This window comes from Falco punctatus (assembly GCF_963210335.1).
Source record: "Falco punctatus genome assembly, chromosome: 9".
In the NCBI taxonomy this organism is placed as follows: domain Eukaryota; kingdom Metazoa; phylum Chordata; class Aves; order Falconiformes; family Falconidae; genus Falco; species Falco punctatus.
In genome coordinates, this window is record NC_137589.1 from 36,387,644 (window position 1) to 36,412,625 (window position 24,982).

Sequence of the window (24,982 nt, forward strand, 5' to 3'; positions counted from 1 at the left end):
AACAAAAAAGACTGATGAAATCTATCAAGTTGAAGATGAGATTTCATTATGGGTTTTTTTTCAGAATCTGGTTTGTATTCAATTTGAATCACGCAAATCATAGTCTAAACAACAGATGTAAACACAGATTTTTACATTTGATATTTGAGTAATTCTGGTTTTTTAATCATTATAGATTTCTTCCTATCACCACAAAATATTAATGCATTTATCATTTATCCTCCTAATATGTCAGAGGGTCAACATTCTAGTTTTAATGTATAGCTATGGAGTCCAGGCACAGAAAAGGTGTTTATGACTTGGGCAGTCCACATATGAAACCTGTGTATTCACAAGTATTTAAGAGATACCTTGAGCAGAAATCTTAGGTCCTGCAGTAATTTCTTAATCATAACACAATACAAAATTTTGATATATCCCAAGGTCTTAGTTAACATTGCAAATAAATAGACATTGTCCCAAGCAGTAATAAAAGAACTATTCTTCTGTGGGTCCCAAAATCCAAATTATAGTAAAGCTTTCAAGATAACTTTATGCATTGTTAAAGTCTTTTTCATGTATTTTAGAGGAAAAAAAACCCAACCAGTCTTGAATGGTGTCCCAAGTAAATTTGAGACTTATATTTTCATCCAGTTAGTGATTCATCAGTCAAAGCCATGTTCCCAGTCTGACAGACTTCCTAGGAATATTTACAGAGGAAGCCATGGTTAATTTTCTTCAGATGTGAACAGTTTAAATGAGCTCTTACCCCAGTTAAGTCTTTCCTTCTTAAAATGGCCATGATATTTTTTTCAGGAAACAAACCTGAAAAAGGCTGAATACTTCACTTCCCAGTGGTAAAACAGTGATCCATAAACCATAAATGAATACATGTTATACAGCATGACAAACACTACTTTAAGCCTACTTTGCTGTAAGAGTTATAATTCTAAATGCGTTAAAAATCAATGACCATTGTACAGTTTAGAAAACATATATATACTGTCCTTAAGCCACCATACATTTAGAAATTTCAAGGCGGTATGGACCACTAGGCACATTGCCATACAGAGATTTATGATATTCTTATGAATACTTATGAATACTTTTTTTAATCAGTTATTATTTTAACATGTTTTCTTTGAAAGCAGAAAGGCTTATGTCAATAACAACTATGAATGATTAATTCTGCTGTCATAGGACCTTAATTTACTAAGCAGGTAACATGAATTTGTCTAAATTGAGTCCTAAGTATATTACAAATGTTAATAGAGGGCCAGGTCACTGTCTACATTACTTTGATAAACAGTGATGTTTTTCATTATTAAAATGTGGTTCCCTGAAGTATAGATTAAAAAAGATAAAAGGACACTAAAGAAAACAGAGATTGATGAGATTCAGCTTTGTGCTGCACTGCACAGAAGTAATCTCAATGGCATGCAATCCAAGACGGCTTCTGAAAAAAACAGATGAAATCTTTTTGAATAGAATACACCTCCAAGACGATGACTTCCTTCCACATGTGCATTATAGTGAGAGAACTCAAGGGAGGAAAGAGCTGGGGGAAGGGTATCTCTAGGCAAGGGTTTGGAAGCCAAAATGCAGCATCTGTAGATGGCAATGCCCTGCCAAAAGGTCTGATGGCATCAGGTCTGCTCCGTAGTCTTTATATATTAGCTCCAGCACCTACAGAACAATCAGTGCCCCAGTCAACTACAGACAGAGAACTGAGTGCCGGACAAGTGAAACAGCCTCAATAGTACAAAGATACTCAGAGTTCATTAGCACCTGGGAAAACTGTTTCAGTGTCTTTGGATCCCACAACAACTCTTAAGAATTTAATCAGATTCCTATTTGTCACTAATATTCTTCTATGCTAATATTAGTAAAAAAACTCTCTTAGCATGCTCTTCAATATCCCAGCTTGGCATGATGTGTTTATTTTCTAGCACAGTCTTCCAAAAAAGGCAAACCACTTTGTAGCTGAGACATGACATGAGATAATTCCATCAATGATCAAAACTCATGGTTACACAGCTGCCACTTTTTTTTAAGGACTGTTCAGTTAAGCCATCCTTGATTTGGAATGAAAATTAAAAAAATAAACTTTGCTGGTAAAAATTTGCACATTGTTACCAAAACGACATCTAACAGGCCAGTTCTTATTGTGCATAAATGCATCAACATATGGAGACAGCCGTATATACACACAGTAGGTATAGAGCCGAAGGTGAAACTCAACATACTGCTGTAGAGTAACATTTTGTAACTAGGATGAAGTGCGGTGAGACTTTACATTGTTCAGCTGCTACAGTAAGTAAACAGGTAATGCTGTTCTTCCATTACCTCATGAGAATGTAAGTACCAAAACTCAGCAGGCTCTGCTGTAATGTGGAGTATGCAGAGAGACTGAGAGGCAATGGGAGGGAGAGTGTGAAAAATGGTAGAGGGCACTTAGTAATGAATAAAGAAAAATAAAAAAACCAGCCACTGCTAATTTCCCAAGGGGTGGGTATATTTAACTGTCACATCTGGAATCCACGTTTAAATATCATTAAGGGAGTTGGTTTTCAAAGAAAGGTTATAAACTGAAGTGTTCTGAAATCACTATGCAACGCTGTTTACATAGCAGAGTGGCTGCAGGTTTTACAGCTGCGTGTCGGATACTGATAGCCACAGGAACCAGTAACCCCACAGGGATGCTCACATGGATGTCCTCCCTGCCAAAAGGGATGCTCACAAAAGCAAAGCAGCTTAACACCAGCCAAAGAGTTTGAAAGTCTCAGACACAGTTCTAGAGCTATTAGTACAACAATAGCCTCTCCTGGGACAAAAAAAGCCACGTAAAAATGCTGCTTTTATAGATTCTCATCTTGATAACTACACTCTAGCCAAGCGAGTGGCTGAAAGAGCCACAAAGGACAACAGTAGGAATTTTAGCGATGTGGCATTTGAAAAGCACTTCAGATATAAAAGTCTTTGTTTTCAGAGGTCTAGCAAAATGCAGGTCTCAGTTTACTCAAGAAAATCTTTATTCCAAAAAACATCTTTTAAAGGCATTCAAGGATAGTGGGACCTCTGCATTAGTAAAAGGCCTTCAGATTCATCCCCTGTTCATCTGTGCATATGTGCGCTTCACATTAAATTGAAAAGACCCTAAAATAAACAAACAAGCAAATCTCAGTAGCTTTTTGGAAAGGTCAAAAGCTCTTTGATTATGAACAACATTGGTGAAGTGTTTTGGACTGTGAGTGTAAACATCTTTAGCATCATGGTAAAGATGAAAAGATAGAGAGCGGCAGACAAGGTACAAACAAAGACACTGTATTTCTCCTGCAAATGCGTATGTGAATTCTGCATGTGCTACTTCGCTTCGAGCTATGTTAGGTCATGCTGTGTGACACACATTTGATTTGATATAAGATTTAGAAGGACACACCTATCAAAATATGTTTATAAACTGCCTGCAGAATTAGTCAACTGCATTTTGCCTACATCTGAAGTAGATATGGGATGTTTATTTGCGGACCCAAAGGCTAACCACAGTCAAGGAATGTTGCTGGATTAATTTTCTGTACGAAAAACAACTGGTGTTCACTCTATTGCCACCATATTTATCGCCATTTTGTTTGAATATAGTACTTGGGAATTAAAGACTATTTCCCTCAGCCTGTTGGAATAATACAGTGCAACATCCTTGCTTAATTATTGCTTTCAAATTATAACATGGCAGAGAAAATGTAAGACGACTTAAAAAACCAAAATGAATTGATCTGTTTACATCTCTACACAGGAACACTGGAATGAATGACACTGATTGCCATTATAAAACAACATTTATGCTTGAGCAAATGAGGTGTTACACTGTATTGGAAGAATGTAAGTGTATCTTGGAGCCCACTGTTTAAAACAGCAGCACACACAGTTTCTGTTTTTAGAAATTCATACTTCCATTTCCATCTATTAGTGCATGGATCTGTAGAAGCCAATTTTTATCTGATAAAAAAGGTGTTTCCAAGAAGAACACCCACAGGCTTCCATCTGCTTTAGACTTCTTCCTTCTTTTATGTCAATGTCCTCAGAAAGGGGACAAACAGAAAAAAGTACACAGATTGGAAGGGACTATTCCTATATAAAGGAAGTTTAACATACAGTCCTGTCTTCATTTGGTGTGGTATCCTAGTCTGGATTTTCTCCTATGCACCCAAGGACCCACAAACCCATTTCCTTGTGGTACTTCTAGAAAGAAGTGCCACATACAGACACTTTTGAGTTTAAGTCATCTGGCTGCAGGAAGAAAACATACTCCCATAGGTAACAGCTGATGCCTATGGGTAATCTGTCCAATTTTAATTTAGTTGATATATTAGGTTGAATTTTAATTCTGTGTTTATCTGCAGACAAAAGACTACATTCTTAAAAACATGCCTGAACTGTTCAAGTAAAACAGAGATCGAAATGCTAATTGAGTCTTCTCCCAGAAAGGTTTTGCTTAGATCTGTGAGAATACGAAAGGCCGGTTAATGGAAATATATGCAAGAAATTTTGTTTATTCGGTTCAAATCATATAGACAGGTTAATTAAAAATTCACAAAGGATTTGTTTTCTGTGTATCAAGCCTAGGGGTTCTTGGTGTTGTGTTTAAACAGGTGCATAAAAGAGCAACGAAGGGAAAATAGATACGTATCCTGAAAGAGGAATTTTAAAAGAAAATCAATATCCCAGGCAATAGATGGAATTTATCATTCGCGCATGCAAATGAGAGGGTAGTTGGGATAAGAGCTAATGTAAATTTCTCATTCCTTCTGTAGTACAGCCCATTCAGAGACTTCAAATTTCAGCAGACTGTAAAATGAACTGATGAAGATGGGGACCATGAGAAGCCCCCAGGCAAGGATGCACGTGAGAGGTAGCGCCTCCGCACCACGAGGCACAGAGGCCACCTTGTAGGGAGAAGAAGGCCAAAGGCCAAATAGAATTTCTGCCTCTCTAGCCCACAGAACAAGAAATGCACTTCCAAGGAACTGATAAATTCAGATAAAATCTCTTTGGAATTTATCTGGGATAACAGAACAGCACAAGTTGGAAGCAACCTTGAAAGATCACCTAGTCTAACCTTAATTAGGCATGCTAAGGACTGGAACTAGCACCACAAAGTGACTGTACCAGCCAGACATACTATAGATCTCCCACTGAAACCAGCTCCAATGGAAGCTACTCAGTTCATATGCTGAAAATATCTTTTCAATGTAAAGCAAGATTCTTCTTATTTGAGATTTAAAGCTATAATTAATTTCCTGGTTTTATGTCCAGGTCCAAAATATTTAGGCTCCCAAGAGGATGAAAACACAGGGGTTGAAACAGTAACTAGGCATGCAGGTACTCTGCTTGACTGCAGCCCTGGAATTTAAGCCAATTCTCATTAAAGAAGAATAATTCCATAGATCTTATGGGTAAAAACACTGATGTGCCATTGACTTGTGTTTTCTCACTGTTCTACAAAAGGCTGTTTAATACTTGTATTGTTTAATCTAAGACGGGAAATATTTCTAGTTGGCACACTTACAGGAAACAGCTCTGTCCTCCAGAAAAGGAGAGAAAGACCATCTTTAACCACCAGATGACTGTGGTTTCCTTCAGAACGATTTGGCGCAAGGGCCACTGCACAGGCAAATGCAGACAGCAGCTCACAGCTCAGCTATGAAACACCAAAGACATGCTTCCACTGGCAGGCACCTTAAGCAATGGCACAACATTACTATAAAACTGATTCTGTTCGAGTAACAGGGTCCTTCTCCATCCCATGCTCCAGATTTCTGTATTCCTGACAGAGTAACCTTCAAGAATAGAAAACAGAGGCCTTACATGCATGTACCAAGGAGGTAAACTTTGAATTTTTTTGGGATAGAGTGATAGAGGAAGGGTAATGAAAGCAATAAATGGCTCGTGTAAACATACACTGAACTAACAGAGACAGAAGGCAATGAATAGGTAACATCACTCAGTACACATAGAATATGTAGAAGCACTGCTAAAAAACAATCTAAAAAGATTACACGCTGATTTTTTTACATGTAGCATGCTGAGTACACAAATGTGACTTACAAAACATGGATTAAGTTTTTCAAGCATACCGTTTTTTCCTCACCTTTCTTACAAGTACAGAATTTTACTGTATATTGCCCACTTTTTACTATTTCTCTGGACACAGTCACAATATTAAAAAACCAAACAAGGATAACCAATATTCCTGCAAGTACAGACAAATCTGCTACTACAAGCTGAACTGGAAGCTCTCTTTGGCAAGAGGAATTGCAACCATTAATTCTTTCAGAATATAAGCTTTTACAAAAATAAAACCACATTAAGAGCAAAATGGTATACCAGGTTACCTCATGTCATACATCTCAATAAAAGCAATCTTTTTTTTTTTTTTTTTCCAGAGATATTCAACAAACCGAGCTCATCCTGAGTTATTGGTATCTGGGGAAATGTGGCAACTCTGAAAATCACTTTGATCTGAGTACCTCGAGAGGAACTGAAATACATGCCTTCACGTATTCAGGCTTGACAAATTTGTCCACTGTTTCCCAGCCCTTACGGTTACAAAGATAACCTTCCAAAAGCAAAGTGCACATAAAGTAAAAGCAGAACTCTTCTGTTGAAGCTGCTGAGATGGAGGTGTTTGACATGAAGCAAAACCCCAAAGCAAAAAATAGCTGAGGGAAACAACACACCCTCCACCTCTCAGCTGCTGCTTACAGCTTTCTAACGTGGCACAACCCCCTAAAATCGACAACAATCCTGTCATAACATGGATGCTATTAAGAACTATGCAGGGTTTCTGCAAAACTTTCAAAAGTCATGTCATTTTCATGCTGCTATCAACTGGGAAATCTGGGAACTGAAACACGATTAGCACTGATTTCACTTTTTTAAAGAAAAAAACCACAGCAAAAATGGAGCCAGAGGAGTACTACAGTGGCTGAGACCCTTCCCTTCAAAATCCAGAAAATAAAGTGGGACTGAACATTAAGCAGCAGAGGGTATATGACCTTTACCTATGCCACAAAGACTGGAGAAAAGGTGGAAATGGGAAGGCAGAGAAACAACCTAAGAAGGATGCTCCACCCTCCACTTCAGGCATGGTTACGCAAATCTGAGAATTTGCCTCGGCAGAAGAAAGCCGAAAGATGCAAAAGAGCAGCAGACAAAAGGTGTAATCTATCAGAGATTTACCAGTTAAAAATTTGTGTCAAATCTAGGCTTAGGCTGAGTGCTGAAACAAAAACTAGTGAAAGCTGCAAGTGTGAAGAAGGAAAATCACATTCCCTCTTGGGGGCTGTAAGAAGGGCAAACTTGTGGCCCTTGGTTTCTTTCTCAACTTTAAATGCAGTGTTCTGCTAGCCGCCATCTAGAACCAGCTTTCCAGTAATGTTTCAAACATATCTGTGCTGGCTCTGAGCTGGAAACTAAGTATTTAATCCAAAATTATGAAGTTCCAGGCCCCTGCTCAGCTGCTGCAAAAGGCACACACATGAAGTCCTTAAGCACTTCATTTACAGCTCTGAAGTTTCCGTACATTGGAGGTTAGACCTTGCACTTTTGTCATGGCCATACTGCCACTCTCACGTTATTAAACTGTATTGAGTTCAACCTCTGCACTTGTCCGTCACCTCACTGCTCAAGGGCAGAGCACCATTCCATTTAGGCGATAACAAAGTCCCTCAAGATACACAGAGGAAATGCTCTCTCTCCCAGACCCAAGAAGCTTAAAGCCTACTAGAATTTAGTTGAACTTGCTTAATAAACTGGGTGCTGCAAAAAATGCAGTCATTTTAAGACGGGGGGCCAGGACAAAAAATGAGATAGTGACAGTCATCCGATTCAATTATTTCTGTGAAATGCATAAGCAACCCTTGGAGCAGAACTGGAACTGTACTCCATTTCCCCAAGAGAAGGCTGACAACTAGGTTACAGAATCATTATCACTCTTACATCCTCTCACCTCCTTTTTGTCACGGGGTATAAGTCCTTACGTGGAGATAGGGCCTAATTAATTTTACAAACCTGACATAATACAAGTGTCTAAATACATTTAAGCAGTTTCCAACTGGGGGTGAGGGGGGGTGAAAGGGGGGTGGGGGGAGAAGGGTACTTCAACCTAGCAAAACCACCCTCCCCCTCAAGTTCTTGAACTGCATCCATCACAGCACTGTCTTAACACTTGAGGGCACAGGAAAATCCTGATTAAATGGACAGGGCTTGGAACAAATCCAAAACATCAAACCTCAAGCTTAGTTAAAAAGTACCTACTATTGTGTAGGACTTACTCTCAGTGCTATGTAGATCTTAAACTAAAATAAAAGCAGAATTGTACGCTGCTTGTTCAAAACAGAAGACCTTATTTTTTGAGTACAAATTGTATGTGACTTTAATAGTATGAATTCTGTCAAGTGGTCCATAGAATAAATTTGCACACAGTTCAACATAACATGTGCACATTAAATAGGATTTGGCATTAAAAGACCCAACGTTGAATGGAAATCGAAAATAAATGCCCACATTCTCCCCAGAAGACTATTCACCCCAAGGCCTTAGGCATTAATTTAAGTGAATGAGGAAGCCACTAGGGCAGCTGTCGGTAGCTTATTTGATTTGTGAATAAACAATGGCTTCATTTTAAATGCTATTTACTCCTACTCCATACTAATGTAAAAATCAAAAACACAAAAAAGAACTGACTATTTAAAAACATGCATTTTTAAGAAAGCTTTTATACTGCAAAGTTCTTCATTTCAACATGGTAGGAAAATAAAATAGTCAGAGCTTCTGTTACATTATTAATTTTAACTGCTACTAATGTTAAGAAGCCCTGAGGTTGTATCTTAGACTTAATTGATATTGTGCATTTGGCTGTATATTAATGAGAAGTTAGGGTATCATAGGTCATTCCAATAAAATCTTTGGGCTTGTCAGCTTGAATTATGTATCTTTACATCTGTAGAAAACAGTGACAATATGGTAATTACAGTAGCTGATATATGTTGTTATAACTTGTTAGTACAATCAGGTACATCATGTCCAAAGTGCAGATGCCAATCCAGTCTAGGACTACTAATCCATCAAACAGATTATTAATTATGGACAGTTTCTATGCAAAGAGAAGCATTTAGCTGCACAATGAATTTTCAGATTGGAGCACAGTAATTTCTTCTTGATATTATAAAGATTTAATTACAACACAAAGCCACCATCTCGATGACACTACAAGATGAAAATTAAGACCTTTACCCTATACATCCATATGCAAAGTGCTGAACTTTTATGTGCAAGTGTGCCTGTGGGGTTGCAGATAATTACATATATAACCTCATGAAACCATTTCAGCTTCATATGAAACAGCTTCCTATTATCAGGGTTCATATTTATATGTAGGTTTTACCTTGTGCAGAAGTCAGAGGATCTGCCTAGAAAGATGCAGTTCTACAGCCTTCCTCTAGCAGAACATACATGCAGAACACTTTCTGTTTTCCGTGTAATTTGTAATTTAAGAGACAACAGAACCCAACTGCCTCATCTACACTCAATTTCTATTTCACATATAGACATCTTGCCCTAGGATCAGATTTTTCTTTGACATGTGATAGAGGTACAGGAGTCTATAGTGAAGATGAAAAATTTACATAAAAGGAAAGGAACTGTTCCAAACAATAAGCAAATTGTATCTGTTCACGAATGCAAGATCTGCCTATAAAGCAAAGTGAGTGCACAAGTTAAATATGCCTTTGTGCGACTGGCACTTAAAAAAAGCTGATAACCCAAGATGAAACTGTCCTTCAAAACACTGACAGTCTATGGATAAATTGTTCTTGAACAATTTCTCCAATACGCATCAAGCACAGAAAGGCTTGTTTTCAACACACACCATACAAGTTCAGCCTTCTTCATTTTCCTGGTAAATGTGAATATGCAGGATAGCAAAAGAAAGGGAAAAAAACATCCCACTAAGCAGTTCCCATGCTGATCTCCGCTGCTAAAATGTAATCCTAGAAAAACGGTGCCGAGATCCAAAAGGTGCTCTGAATTTACAGTCTACTTGTAAAACCAGAACGGAGCCCTACATATCCAAACACACTGCCTCCAAAGGCCTGAGCCCAGACATATCTTACACATGAGCAAACATTTTTACCTTATCATTTAAATTCACCCAGGCTGTCGTGCAAAAAATAGCAGAATACAGGGAAAGAAAAAAAGCACAAAGAAAAAACGACTGCAGGTACTCCTATCCATGTGCAATGAACCAGCCCAACAGCTCAGGACATTTCCGTGCACAAGTCAACTGTGTAGCACATGTGGAGGGAGGGAATCCAGCTCCTCCCAGTGTTCGCTGCGCACAGCTATACGAGATTTTATGTGCGCACCAGTTCCAGCTGGACTGCCAGATGTCTGAGATTTATGGACATATGGCAGCCTACACGGTAGCATCTAAACTTCTAGGACATCCACAAAACCCAGACTAATCTGTTAAATTCTTGAAATCTACATGGACAAGGTCTCTGCATGCAAACAGGGAACAGGTCCAGGAAAATGCAGATGACTGGTGGCCAGCATGGATTAATGGCCCAAACAATCTACAGTCTCTTATATTCGGACAGTAGCCATGATCCCCACTGATTTTTCTGAGTTACGAAGCAGAGCCCAACAGGTTTTAAAAGGGTGTATTTGGTATATTAAGAGGACATTGGCTGTAATCACGTTTTGTCTTCCTGAGGCGTTGCTCAGTGGTGCAGTGCCACACTGCCTCCTCCACGGGCTGACACCATGCAAAGGAGGCACAAAGGAGCCCCAGCTGAGCAGGTCAGGGGTGGTGTATTATGGATAATGTTGCATCTACAGTAAAGGATAAAGATAAGAAAAGAAGGTAGAGTGAATTGCTTGAACAATTTCTACCTCACCTATGGACTCAGATGGACGATGGAGCCACATGCTACACAGCGTCTCAGCAGGTTACCTCTGTTGAGCCGCGGCTGCCATCAGCGTGCACGCTCTGGGGGAGCAGCGTTAGGTAGGGCAAACTACATCTGCTGTTAACTTTTGAACCATGGTTTTCCGTGCCAAGCTTCAGAGAAAATGAATCACAGCACAGCTCGGGGAGGAGTTTCTGGCAGCTAATCTGACTTACCGGAACGATGCTACTAAAACATCTGTATTTTCATTTCCTATTTTGCTTCAAGTGTTTAAGCAAAAGAATTCTGCTTCTGGGCTCTTGGATTCCAAAAACTAAGCACTGAGCCTGTATTTCAGTACCTAAACAGAGCTGGCCTGTTTCTGAGCATCATCAAAGCAGCACACTTTTAACCAGTGCTTTTCAAGTTCAACTGTTCCTTCCCACTCTTCAAAAATTATTCGTCTTTTTCCTTGCATAAAGAATGCTCAGATTAATAAGACAAGGAAAAAATGCCCTTGTAAAAGAAAAAGAGAGGGACTGACATACAGACACCGCGCTCACTTAGGCCTAACAACAGGCCTTTTCATTAATTATCTTCCTAATGATGGGTTCTTGAACAATACTGCAAAATTTCATTCAAAATCAAACTACTCACTGGGGAAAGAGTGCATTTTATCTTGTTCCCTCAAGAACTCTGAAGCCATCTTCTTCATATTTATATTCTAATCTTTCTATGCTCACTTGTAAAAGCTGATAATTAGGAAAGCCTCTTTGATGGTCAGAAGCTGCACACTATTTCTGTGTGCATGGTAACAGGATGAATCACTGGCTGCACTAATCCTGTAAGAGTGTTAAAGGTCCCATGTGACAGTTACTGTGAATGCTAAACCTGCCCTATATTATGCTATTTCCCACTAATCCTAAGAAAATTAATGTTAATTTATCATAAAAAAAGGTTAATTATACATTTACTTCTGATTTAGGCACATTAGACCAGACTCACAAATAATACTGTGGGATTTTTGGTTTGTCCTTTTTTTTTTTTTTCTTTTAAAGAGGAGGATTTCTCCTTTAGCACACAATCAGGGACTACTACTCCAAAATCGTATCAGATCAGGGGAGCAGCGCTGCAGAGGCAGGACAATGACAAGACCCAATGGTAATTGTAATTCTCCCTCTGATTCAGTTTAAAAAAACTTGAGCTTTTGTTCTTTAGGCAAAACTGACATTGGTATCTGCTTCATCTCATCTACTAGTAGTTTTCAAGTATACACCGAATGCCAGTTCTGGTTCAGAAAACATATTAAGTTATTTAATTACCTTTTCATTGCTTATTAAAGTAATAACTTATAGAACAAGGTTTGTTCCTTTATGAAATACTTTATTGTAATTAAATCACAGCATTTACTTGACATGAAAAAAAACAACGAAGCCCTACATTTTGCATGATTTATTAATATTAGCAGACTTTAAACCTTAAGTACAATCCTGGCATTTTACCCAGGGTCATGTAATAGCTGCACTACACACTATATAAACCGACTTTCAGAGATTGTTCCCTGTTCATCCACTAAAAGTGGGAGCCTGTTGTGACAGGTTTGTAAGGTTGTTCAAAGCATCTCTGACAAAGGAAGAGATAAATTAACAGAAAAATCTTTCACTGAACTACACAGTGTATCAATTTAAACACTGATGTAGCTAACTGGTTCTTGTGTGACTGGGCCACCTACTCTGTTCAAAACTACATTGACATGCAGCTTCCGTGCTGTGGAGGCTAAGAAGCATACCTTTTCAAAATTAAAGGTTTAGCTAGCTATTATTTTTTCTATCAGGTACCATAGTTGCCATAATAAGGTGCCAAAAAGGAGCAACTTTTTTTGCCAAGAGTTATTCCAAAACCACATTTCATGTAATAAGTCTTTTTTTTAACAAAAAAAATAGTTTAATAGTCTTTATTACCTAAAAGGTAATTTATTTTTTCACATTATGCGTAAAAGTCACTCATATGCTGGGAGCATGTCCTAAAAGCTTCCTCTGCACCAAGGTGTCTTACCAAGTTCATTTATGACCAAATTCACATGCAATTTTGGCAGGTGCAGCTCCACTAACTATATAATCTTGTATTTCCCTGTAATTTGTCACTCGTCTTAACTGTTGGAACTAGAAGTGTTCAAGCAATTGCTTTGAGGGCTGTTTACGATACTGTTTAGACAGGCTACCTCATAGTAAAAAACAGAGTCTCATCTCTTCAGAAGTGCATAATACAAGAAATTAAGTGTTTGGGTTGCAGGATTTTTGGTTTGTTTTGGGTTTTATTTTTTTAAGATCAAAGGAGTTTTGTATTTTTTAAGATCAAAACCCAATTGGTTTAATTATTAGGTTATTGACCTTCATCAACATCCATGTCTTCTGAACACGTCCCTGCTGCAAGACTCAGTCTCCACCCACCTCAACACTCTTTCAAGCAGATCAGTATTTGCATTTTTGGGTTGTTTTCATTACCCACAACGTGAGGTGAAGAGAAAGCAGTTTATGAACAAGGGGTTTAATTCACATGAGGCAGCTTCCTTAACATCTAAACAGAGAAAAAGCTTTCCCTAAGCCTCCCCGTTACTGCTGAAGTGTGCTTCCTAAAATAATTTTTCAGTCCAGTGCTCTAGCATCTCCCCGTCCCACCACAGGGAAGCATCTGCATATTCCTTGAACTCAGCACAGTATCTGCCAGGAGACAATACCAGGGAGTCCCCCATTGCTTCCAGCCGAAAACCAACCACCAAAGACAGCAATGCACATCACTAACATCTCGAAGTTACAGAAGTTAAAATTTAATTGACCAGAAATGGAAGAAGTTAAACAGACATAAACTGTATCTTTTACATATACCCCAATGTTTTCTCTGGTAAACCTTAACTTCTACTACATCGCTATTTATAGTTAAAACACATACTTTTATAACATGATGTGGATCCAGTCCAACTAGTATTACTAAAATAGCACTTACATTTTTGCTTACTTTTATATTAGATGTGTCATCATAATGTCTGATGAAAAACCATTTCAAATTCAGCTGCTTTTCAGAAAAATGACAACGCACAATTATTAACAGACAGGGTTTATCCTATTTCCTGCATCTTCCAATAGCCTTCTGAAACCATTTCTCTGCTTAATATCCTATAAATTTTTGTAAGAAACATTCTTCAGTGTCTGTGATAGAAAAACTGTGCTGAAAATCAATAGTCTGCATACTTATTTGCCGGCAATACATTATATATCATAATCCTATTTTATATGAGTCTAAAATGAGCTAAAACAGATTCAATTTTAAGATTCAGAATTCAGACTAATAGGTTTTAATTTAAGAAAATATCTGTCACTGTGAATAGGCAAACAAATGGATTAGATTATCCGGTTTTATTCCTTAGGCCATAAGTGTTAATCTCTCAGCAGAACCAACATAATATACCACTATAGATTATCAAAAGTGACTACTTGCTGCCATGAATTATTCATTTGAAAGGTTATGCACCAGCGATAATATAAATTATATTTGAAAAATATTCATATAACGTTTTAATAAGCTTAAAAAAATTATTTCTTTCCCAATGTTTAAACTAAAAATAAAATTTGGTATCTCAGAAGGAATTATGGATTGATTGGACGTGTTCAAAAGTCCTGCCATAAGGTATCTGAGACTTAGGGGGAACTGATCATCTAAATGTTCTTTAAGATGTACTTGCTCCATAAATTAGACAACGCATGTACATTTCTCTCAAAGGCCTCTAATCAAATTATTCTCATGCATGTAAAGAGCTGGTGACTGTTTACAATTTATGATAAAACCCAGGAATTCTTGCCTGTACTGACAGGGAAAAGGATCTCAAGGAGGGACTTAACACCCAGGACGGGCAAACATATGCACCTGTGTTTTGCACAGCAAGGCAAGAGAAGCTCAAGTTTTGTTAGTAACGCGCCCAGTGCAGCACTTCAACCCAGTCCAGCATCGCAGCGTTTCTGCACTGCTCCCTCCAATACAATAAACTATCTGAAAAAGAAAGGTTCTTAAGATTTTGAAAATATAACAAGAGTAGTTAAAACACAGTGATTTGGGGTAAGTTACGCATGGCAAAAAGTGCCTATCAGACACTGCTGAGGAAGCTCAATTTTCTGTGTCCACCTACAGAAGTGATGGCCATTTTAAAATATATTTTAAAAGATACTCTGAAATTGAAATCCATGAGGTTTTCATTTGTGTATTTGATTTGTGGCTCAGCTATACACCACTGGGTGTTTGCTCCTCTTTCCTACCATGGTTGTCTACTGTAGGATTTGACAGGTCAACATTTCCTTTTTCTTCCTTTTGCTTTCATTGATCTCCAGTGCAAAATCTCAGCCAGTCCTCCTCCCGACTCCCTTTTCAGTGAGTTCACCTGCCCTCAGCTTCCAGCACTGTTTTGACACTGATGAATCACCAATCTTTGCTTGCATCTTTCATTTCCCCTACATTGCAGGCTATCTTACTTCTTTGCCTGCTTCTCAAACACACAATTTTGATGTCAAAGTCAGACTCTTGAAAATTGAACTTCTTATCTTTTTTTTTTCCAATTCTCACCTCCTTGCCATTACTGTTGACAATACCACTATCTTTCTCAGTTCTCTAGATTTTAAATTTCATGGCCCACTCAACTCTTTTCTCCATCACCTGATCACAGCTCAAACTGTCATCAAATCCTATCAGTGCTTTTCTACGGTATCTACAATATACACCGCGTCCTTCCCAATCTTTCCAATAAAATCTTTGTCCAACACTTCATCACATCAGTTGCATCAGTTACAGCAAATTCCTGCTAAGGGTCTTAATTCCCATGCTCCAATAAATGTAAAATAATTACCCTCCTTGCCTGCATTGATTATGGTCACCCATTACAAAGAAGTTACATAAAGTTACCTGTTTCTTTCTGTATTAAGCTCATGGTCCTGACTCCTACTTCCAAACTTTTGTACATCTTCACTCTTTGTATTTTTCTACACTTCCCTTTTCTGCTTCTTTCTGTTTCCTTCAAACTGACTTGCTGCTTCTTTACTGTTTCTCTGCTTCTCTCAAAACCTCAATACATGCCACCACAATGATGAATATACAAAATGTCTTTGTTTCTTCCCTTCCAAAACACAACACTGTCACTCTTACCCAGGTATCTCATCTTAAACTTCTCTGCTTCCTGTCACCTGCAGTTAATCAGTGTAACAGAACCCTTACCTTTATTTCAAAAAAGGAGGTAAGCATCATAACTGAGCTCCTTTTTATCCTGTCCAGAGCAGTTTTGCATCTCCTGCCTGGAGTTTTTTCTTTTAAACTAGAATAAGCAAATCATTCCACAAGAGTCACAGCTTCAAAGATTTAAAAAAACTCAAGCAAACACACGCAAAAAAAATTCACAACCCTCCTAAAGAGAAATAATCAGTATAATTCACTGTGTATTTCATTGAAAATCAATGCTTGCTAACAACTAAAAATCAATCTTTCTTTAGAAGAATCATGAGACAGTAAAACGCAAAGCAAAATGTACATCAATTATGCAAGTAAAGGCCACCCTTAAGCCATTATTTAAATCAAGATTAATTAATTAAATTAATCCACTCCAGCCCAGTGTAATACCACAGTACATTACGTTACTTACACAGCAATGCATACATTCAAAGTCCTTTACAAAAAGTTACACACACAATTTGAACTGGAGGAAAGCTGAAGTGGCTTTATTCCCATTGAACAGGTGGATAAGGTGAGAGCAGAGAGATCAGTCAGCAAATCAGTGGCACACCTAAAGCCTCCAACCAAGGTCTGTCAATCGACAGCTCTGCCTTCCCTGGAAAAAGGGTGATGGCCATCAGCTGAGCCCCCCTGAAGACTGTATTTTGTCTGCACATTTGGACATTGCTACTGAGCCGACATTTAAAGATGTGAAACCCGAACAAAGACTACAGGAACAGGCCAACTTCAGTACCATATAATCACCTTTTCCCAGATGAATTATTTGAGCATGGATATACAATAGTTCCAGAAGCAGCTATAGTGACTTAACAGTCCATCACCCACAAGGCACTTGACATGACCCCTACAGAAGAGACATTATAATGGGTTATGTGTCTTTCATATGAAATGAAAGAAGTAATTCAAAGTTCGCTCCACAGGAAAAGACTTAGAATCATCCCATGACCTATTACTGAATCTCAGCTATGGGGAAAGGTAGCATCCAGCAAAGGAGCAACAAGAATAATTAAGCCTAGCAGTTTCTTAAGCTCCACCAGCGGCTTCCCCAGGGACACCAGATGGATCTCTAGCTACACTTCTGATTGTTATCACACCTCATTTGGGGCAAAAGATTTTCTGGAAAGGAGCTAAATGACCATTATTATAATCTATTTTACAAATTCAGCAGTGTTTTCAGACTCCTGATCAGCTCAGACAATAGTGGAAGTCGGTACTTTTAGACTAGTACAGCAAGAAGAAAATTCTCAAAAATTAAAAACGTCCCAAAAAAAATTCAACTCCAGGATTTTCCAAGATTATAGAAAATATTTAAATATAAATGTCAGTACACCAGTCAGAAAGTCTTCTTACGCCACAAATGCAAGTAAAGCAATAAAGTTTAAAGTGTACTTCCCTTCAATTAAGTCTTTTACTATTTCATTATTCCATAGGTACAACCCCAAATTTTAATATTGCAAACATTTAATTCAAAGGGTTTTCTAGCTATGAAGGCTCTATTGAGTACTAAAGCAAGAAGAAAAACAGATCTAAACTAAAAGTGCAATGAAGTGATTATGACGGTTATGAATCAGCCCTCCATTATTGAGCCACTTTAGCAGCGTGTAATAGATTCTGATTAAGCTCTTTAAGCTGAATTACAATGTACTATTAGAAGACTACTCAATTAATATTTTTCAAGGCCCAGAAGCTAATTTTACCAGCATCCGTTAATTTTTACCAAGGTCTGATCAGACCTTACCACAGTCTGCTGAGCAGGAAGCGATGTGATAGCTCCAACTTCACCGGGCTTGCTAATAAAACCTCAAGGTGACATCAAAGCTCAGAGTCCTCTTGCTGTGAAGAAGATTCTCCCCATCACAGGTAAGAAATCCAGTATTCCCCATGGGAAAGTTACAGACCTCACATGCTTGTAGCAGAGGCAATTCCTGGACTGGAGTTTGCCATTTCAGAAGCACTGCACTACTGCAAAGCTATTAGATGCCACTGCAAACATTTAGAAGCCGAGGCAAGAACAACTCAAGCAAGTTTTCAAATTGGTTTATATGGCGCTGCTGGCAATGCAAAGTGATAATCACAGCGTACTGTTGCTCCTTTACGGCACAAGAGATTTTGAAACACTGCAATCATTCATGTTCCCATTGGAAGACACACAAGACGCACAGTATTGTCTCCTGCTATTCACAAAAGATAAGCAAGACTATGCACATTTCCTAGAAATGACAAGAACTGCAACAAAATGGCCCTCCAGCAGCTCCATCTACAAAAACCCTGGGTAGGAAATGACCATGTCTACATTTAGAGACAGCAAACAGCTGTCCTGACCTATGGGTCATTAACATCTGCAGAGAAAAAAGGTTTCTTTTATGACAATCCAAACTGAGAAGGTATCTTACTATAACATTATAGCTTAATTTTACCTAACCGTTTTCATCCTAGTACACATTATGAATTCTTATTGTAGGTATTTTATTAATAAAAATTAGCACATTTTCTCCTAAATGCAGCTGGTTGTGGTATTGGGAGAAACATGTAGCCAAGACAGTACAAGTTTAGCATGCAAAAGAGGGTTTTTTTCCAAGTTCCCAGATGTATTTTTGCAGTCTAGTATTTTGCATGCCACTGAGGCTACATGGCACCAAAATACAAATCTAATCCAAATGTTTGTACACTGAATGCAATGTAGACACAGCCCATCGAAACCAAGAGGTCTCTCAGATTAATATATAAAGCAGTGCACGGTCATATGCCAATTCATATGAGCCTCATCATAAAATCCCTGAGCTTTGTAGTGAAAGGGATTCCTCAAGCAGGTTTGTCTACATAGATTACCCATAATCATCTTTGAAAACATACTGAGAAGAGTTTACTTTTCCAGTCCACTCAACTGTCATCCGTTTTTGAGAATGTTGTAGTAGAATCCATAAAGAATGACTAAGTAGAGCATTTGAAGCCAGGTTCTTCAATGGCATGGTTTAACTTCAGTGCTATCTGTTTTTAATCTTGTCTCTGAAAAATACTCATTTCAACTTCTAGTACTTCTCAGTAATTGATAAAATATGTTTCAGCATCTCCTTTGTTTTATAGCATTTTTTTTCTGTGCTTTTGTTTCACATGGAGCAATAAGTAGCAGGTGTATTTTCTTACAGCCCATAAATATTTACGGATGGTGAATAACAGAGAGCACTGTTTAAAAAAAAATAATAATAAAATCCTTCTCATATTTTTACATACAGCAGGAGGAAAAGGAAATTTCCCCTCCGGAGTCCATGTGTGGGAGTGAATGTCTTGGCACTGTGTGTCAAGGAACCACCTGAGACAAAGGGGCTACATCCATATTCTTACAGTCATCCAATTATTCACACATATATATGCATGCGAGTCCATGACATCATGCACCTTTAATATGTTTCCTATAAATTCAGGCAGCTGGTCTTTGAATTAAGTTTTGAAATCCCACCAGTCTGGAGTCAGTAGGAATTTGGAGCAGGTGAGTTAAGTTGTCCTGGGAATTTCTGAAGTCCTACACTATTATTGCATTATTTCAGATTTCCATTTTAAAAGAACTGGAAATAGTTTACATACTAAAACCAAATCTTTTAGTGTTGATTTAGTGGCAGCTACAATTTGTGCGGTCCCTAGATGTTTACAGCTAAACAGTGACTAGAATATACCTTAGGAGATTGCACTTCTGTAGCACTATCTGAGGCTAGCTGCCTCTCTAGGAGGGCTTTCTAAATTTGTGTGAGCAACTGAAGAGGCACAGCAGTGAGCAGGGAGCCGATTCTTCCTTTGGAGAAGTAGTGCGACACACTCTCTGAATGTCCTACCATTCAGCAACGTGAACAGTTACACTGAGGACTAGCTGTGAGCTTCCAAGCAACCTTTGGAGTTATCCCAGTACATTTTGGAGCAAGGTGGGATTCATATTGGTATAAATAAATTGGTTCGCAGAGAAATGGCTACAGTGAGCAGACTGAAAAAACAGTGTCAACAAATTCCTCTTAAGGGTTATTGTTTACAAATCTCAATACATGTAAATATCCTCAATTAGCCGTGTATTACCCTCTCCCCAGCATGGAGGGCTCTCTAGTCTTTATGTAAGTCCCATAGAAATGGTTTTATCTCCATTTATCTGAGTTATCTAAATGTCACTCAGGGTTTGACATTGCCTAGACTTCAGGCAAGCAGGTCTTTGCACCACCATCATTTTTAGGGAAAAAGAATGGCTCAGAGTCACCTACATAATGTTTTTCAGGCTAAATTTTATTCTTTCCCCACTTAATTACACAGATGAGTCAGGATCCCACCAATGAATGATCATGCCCAAACTGAGCATTAAGAATGGGGGAAAAGATGTTCAGCACTATCATTTACACATCTCTCTGAAGGAAAAGGGAAACTCTCCCATCTGCTCCAACTGGAGCCCATAGACAGGTCACTAAAACCCATATATCACTGTCACAAGGCTGCTGGAATGTTTACAGTAGCTTTGGTTTAAATCTGCCCACTTCAATAACAATGTAGTTGAGATTTTTTTCTATATGCACCAACTTTTAACAGAAGCAGGATAGGCTTCCAAACATGCATTAAAAGTAGCTTCATGCAATGTGCCTGACCCCAAATCTGTACATACAGCTGTATTGTCCCTCCTTTGCTGCTCAGGTGAAAGGCAGCAGCAGAAGCAGTGAAGAAGGCTACACACAAAGTGCTGTTGACATAGAACACGTGCCTTGGAGAACAGAGAAATTGTGGCCTCATAAAAGGTGATCTGTAACAGGGTAGGTTTGCAAAGACACTCTTGATCTCCACAGAAAAGGATACTGAAACACTATCATCCACCCCGAGTGCCTGCCTTGTTTGCAGCCCAGACTCAGTGGTGTAGCGATTGCTGGCGGTTTAGTTACTGACAGGCGTAACTTTGCTGTGCCCATACCCCTCATGGAGGAACAGCTATGAGCTCAGAGAAGCCCGTCTGCTAAAAAATCAGTAGTAAATGGCTTGCCATTGACCTTCTAAGCAAGTTTAAGTACAAATATTCCTTTTAAATAAGAAAGCAACATACTTTTCATTTCTACAGTACAGGCTCCCAATCGTATGACAATTAACACTACATAGAGTAGGCTGCTTTGCAGATGTGTTACCTGAAGCGCAACCCTTCATACACGCCTATCGGATAAAACTACGTTTGTAATTTTAAGTATAAAAATTCTACACTTAAACTTTGAGATATTTTAAAAATTCTATATAGACATCTTGAAGTGTCCAGCTATGTTTGTATTCCAGAACAGATGAAATGTGATATGTGATTTATTTTTTTTCCAAATCACAGAATCGCAAGAGGGAGAAAAGTGTTACTCATATACAGACAGTGACAGTTTCTAATTATTGATGCATCACTAAGCAAGGTTTTGCTAACAGCTAAATGAGCTATTGCACTTACAAAATGAGGGCACGTGGCATATCTGATTAGTTTTACTTATATATCTGTGATATTATGTAATTCTAGAAGGTTGGTATCTCTATCTTTTGGGAAAATGTGCCACTTAAAGGAACAGTTGTATTAAATGCCGTATTGTTTTCTACCCAATTATCTTTTGTTTTCAGCATGCAAATGTAAAAATGCTGAGTGCTCATTTTAAGTCCTCTATATATATCATCATAATTAATTGTGAGCTAGCTTGTGCTTGTCACATACAGAATATAAAAGAAATTAAATATTCCTGGCAGAAGAAGGTACAGTATTCCAAGAAATCTGCTTTTTGCAAACTAATGAAACAATTTTTAACAATTTTTATTACAAGCATCTGTGAGCTCCCACCAGGCAGCAGCAACAGACTTGTTTCTGCTTATATTGCTCAGCTCCAAGCTAATGTCCCCTAAAGCTGTTAGGCTGAAAGCCAACAGAAGATATATCCACAAAGAGACCTGACCCTTATCCCCACAACTAATAATGTCTCCTGGAAGTTTGAAGTTAATAGTCTATGTGAGATTCTTATTAGTGAAACTTTGCCTTTTTCCCCAACCATATTTGGCGAATTATACTCTTCAGGCAGCAGAAATCATGTACAGGAACCAAACACACTGATGTAAAAGAAACAGACTGAAAGGGAAATTCTCTAACCATAAAATTTTTGAAGTCTCTTAAAGGAATAAAGAAATAAAGCCTAAATCTAGAACTCTCTTTTCCTTTCTATTTTTTCTAAAAAAGTTGTTACTTTTCTGCTTACCGAATCTCAGAAGGTCATCTCTGGGCAATTTGGGTGCCTGTGACTTCTGTTCTTAATTTCTTTGCTCCCACACTTCACCTACATGAGAGAATCTTTCTGTGAACTATTAGGTGGCAACTGGCCTCAGCCACTGGAACACCACAGTTGTTCATAGGTTGTGGGTTTGGAGGTTTTTAACTTGTATTGCTCTAAAGATTCTAGGAACACAGGCCAGTGCTTTGACCCTTATCAAATACCCTTGTTCCTGAGAAAATTTCATGTTCCCACTAGTGCAACTACAGAAAATACTGGACAAAATAGCATCAGTAACCTTAGGAAATGAAGGTGATTGAAAATATTGGACTTTACAGCGGGTAAATTATATGTAGCTGAGTCTGTGAACACTGGGAACTGAACGGAAAATAAACCCAAAGAAACTGCAGAGGTCAAGACTTCCAGAGCAGGAAGCTTCAAATTAGGCTTCTTTGTTTATATTTAAATACTTAAGCAAATAGTAGTTGGCTTTTATGCAACAAATTTGGCATATACTTAAAATGAATCTAATTATAACTTGCAAGTTGTTCTCTTGGTTAGTAACCAAATTAAGAACAGAATCTGGTTTGATGACTATAAGGCCAACGCCCTATCTGTGGGAAAGCACTGTCTAAGCAGGAATCATTTAATGCAGGACTCAAAGTTCCTCTCATGGAAAGACAGAGGTTAAAAAAAAGGGGGGGGGGGGGCGGGGGGAAGTTATCATTCAGTAGAAGAAGGAGATGCAAATACCAACCACCTGAGCCAACGTGATATAGCAACAATTTCAAGGACTGGATCAATTTCTAACACAAAGCATTATTTGTAAGTAAGATTTTCCCTCTGAATACTGTCTCTGAGAAGATCTGCAAGAACACAGACCCAAACTCCTTGCCATAGGGGAGCAATAAAAGTACTAACCAGCAGAGTCTTCTCTGAAGCTGTTACTTGTAGCATGCTGCAGTTCAGACTACCTTGAACAGAGCAGAGCAAGAGGCTATTTGTCAAGAGTTTGGAAATGATGATTTTTTTGACTTGCAGAATAACTCAAAACTGCATTTTCATTATGTGAAAATTAATGTGAAGTACTGCCAACAGGTCTATCACTACAGGTTTCTTATGTATGGGATAACATCATGTGCTAATACCTGCTCATCTCTACCTGTACCTGTCAGTGTCTACTGACAAATGCAGATCATATGGGAAGATTAATTCAGGAAGGTTTTATGAATTTAACCCAAAATTTATCTTCCATCTAGGCATGCAGGACAACTATACTTCACAGCAGAGATCAGCTAAAACTTACAAATTACCTTCCTGGAATTTCAGGAGTGCAACTTTCGGAAAATTGGGCATAGAGAAACTATGAAGCTTTACAGCTACCAGACCTGAATACCAGATTATTCATTACTTGATCCTGAATAAAATCTAGATTCAGGCTTAATTTGAGGAATCATTTATCTTCTATCAGGGTTTTTTAAGAAAGCTTTTAGCCCACAATAAACGATTAATGGTTACATATAAAACAACAACTAAAAAAGATTTTACAGAAGGCAATAACATTACCACCTGAGTCCCAGCACTAGGGTGCACGTAAGAGTTTTAAAACAAACCTGACTACTAAAGAGAAAACAGCTTGGATATCATGAAGTAGAATTTATTCTCCTAATGATTAAATTCTGACACTAAACATTCCGAAAAGTACAAATGGCAATAAGGCACCTAAGTCCCCTAGGAGTTTTCAAATTTCTCCTTCCATAATGAAATTGAGATCACCCCAGGAAAAAAAGGGACATGCTGCTATTTCATTTTTGTCACATCCTCATAAGCACAGAAGAACACAGATGAAAAAGATCTGATAAAATGATGGAAAGATGGAGGCAACATTAAGTTTTAAAGTTTCTTCTCTTCCCATATAGTAAAGAAGCAAGTGCTTTGTGCAAAACAATTTGGCATAAACAAAATAATTTCTGGGTAGCCGCCAGTGGTAAGGTTAAAACGCAACATTACAAGGCTTCCATGATGACAGCCTACTGGGAGACATTTGTTGAAAATTGCTTTGCCTATCATTCAGTCAGCAGAAAGAAAAAAAGAGGAAAAAAAGAAGCCTTGCAGTACTAGTTATGTTAGAGCTATGTTGAGTCTGTATCTATAAATGATTCAAATTGTATGCTTATAAAGCCCCCCATACAGGTGCAATCAACATAAAAGCCTAGCATTTCTCTTTTCTTTTATACCACAAAGTTCTATATACTTTCACCATACGCCATTCCAATAAGTGTGTGTAATTATAAAGGAAGTAAGACCTAAGATTTAGATTCAAGTTTCAAAAATTAAATTAAAATGATCTTTTTGACAACAGGCAATAAAGTTTTCACCAGTTACCCTGTGAACAAGTAGAAGCCTTAAATCTTGCAACATCAAATAAAACAACATGGTTTAACTCCACTCTTTTACTCTGCGGGAAATGACAACTTAGGCAGTGCAAGTACTAAATCGTAGTATTTTAACTGCACTATATATGTCTGCCTTTGAAAGTCCACTAAA

General features: G+C 38.1%; 2 protein-coding genes across 2 annotated transcripts in view; one reads left to right on the plus strand and one right to left on the minus strand.

Annotated features, from left to right (window-relative positions):
- GFRA1 (GDNF family receptor alpha 1) overlaps positions 1–24,982 on the minus strand; it is a 149,814-nt gene that overhangs the window by 85,283 nt on the left and 39,549 nt on the right. The window lies entirely within an intron of this gene.
- LOC308070027 (pancreatic lipase-related protein 2-like) overlaps positions 1–24,982 on the plus strand; it is a 182,092-nt gene that overhangs the window by 1,133 nt on the left and 155,977 nt on the right. The gene's annotated exons all lie outside the window — the stretch shown is intronic.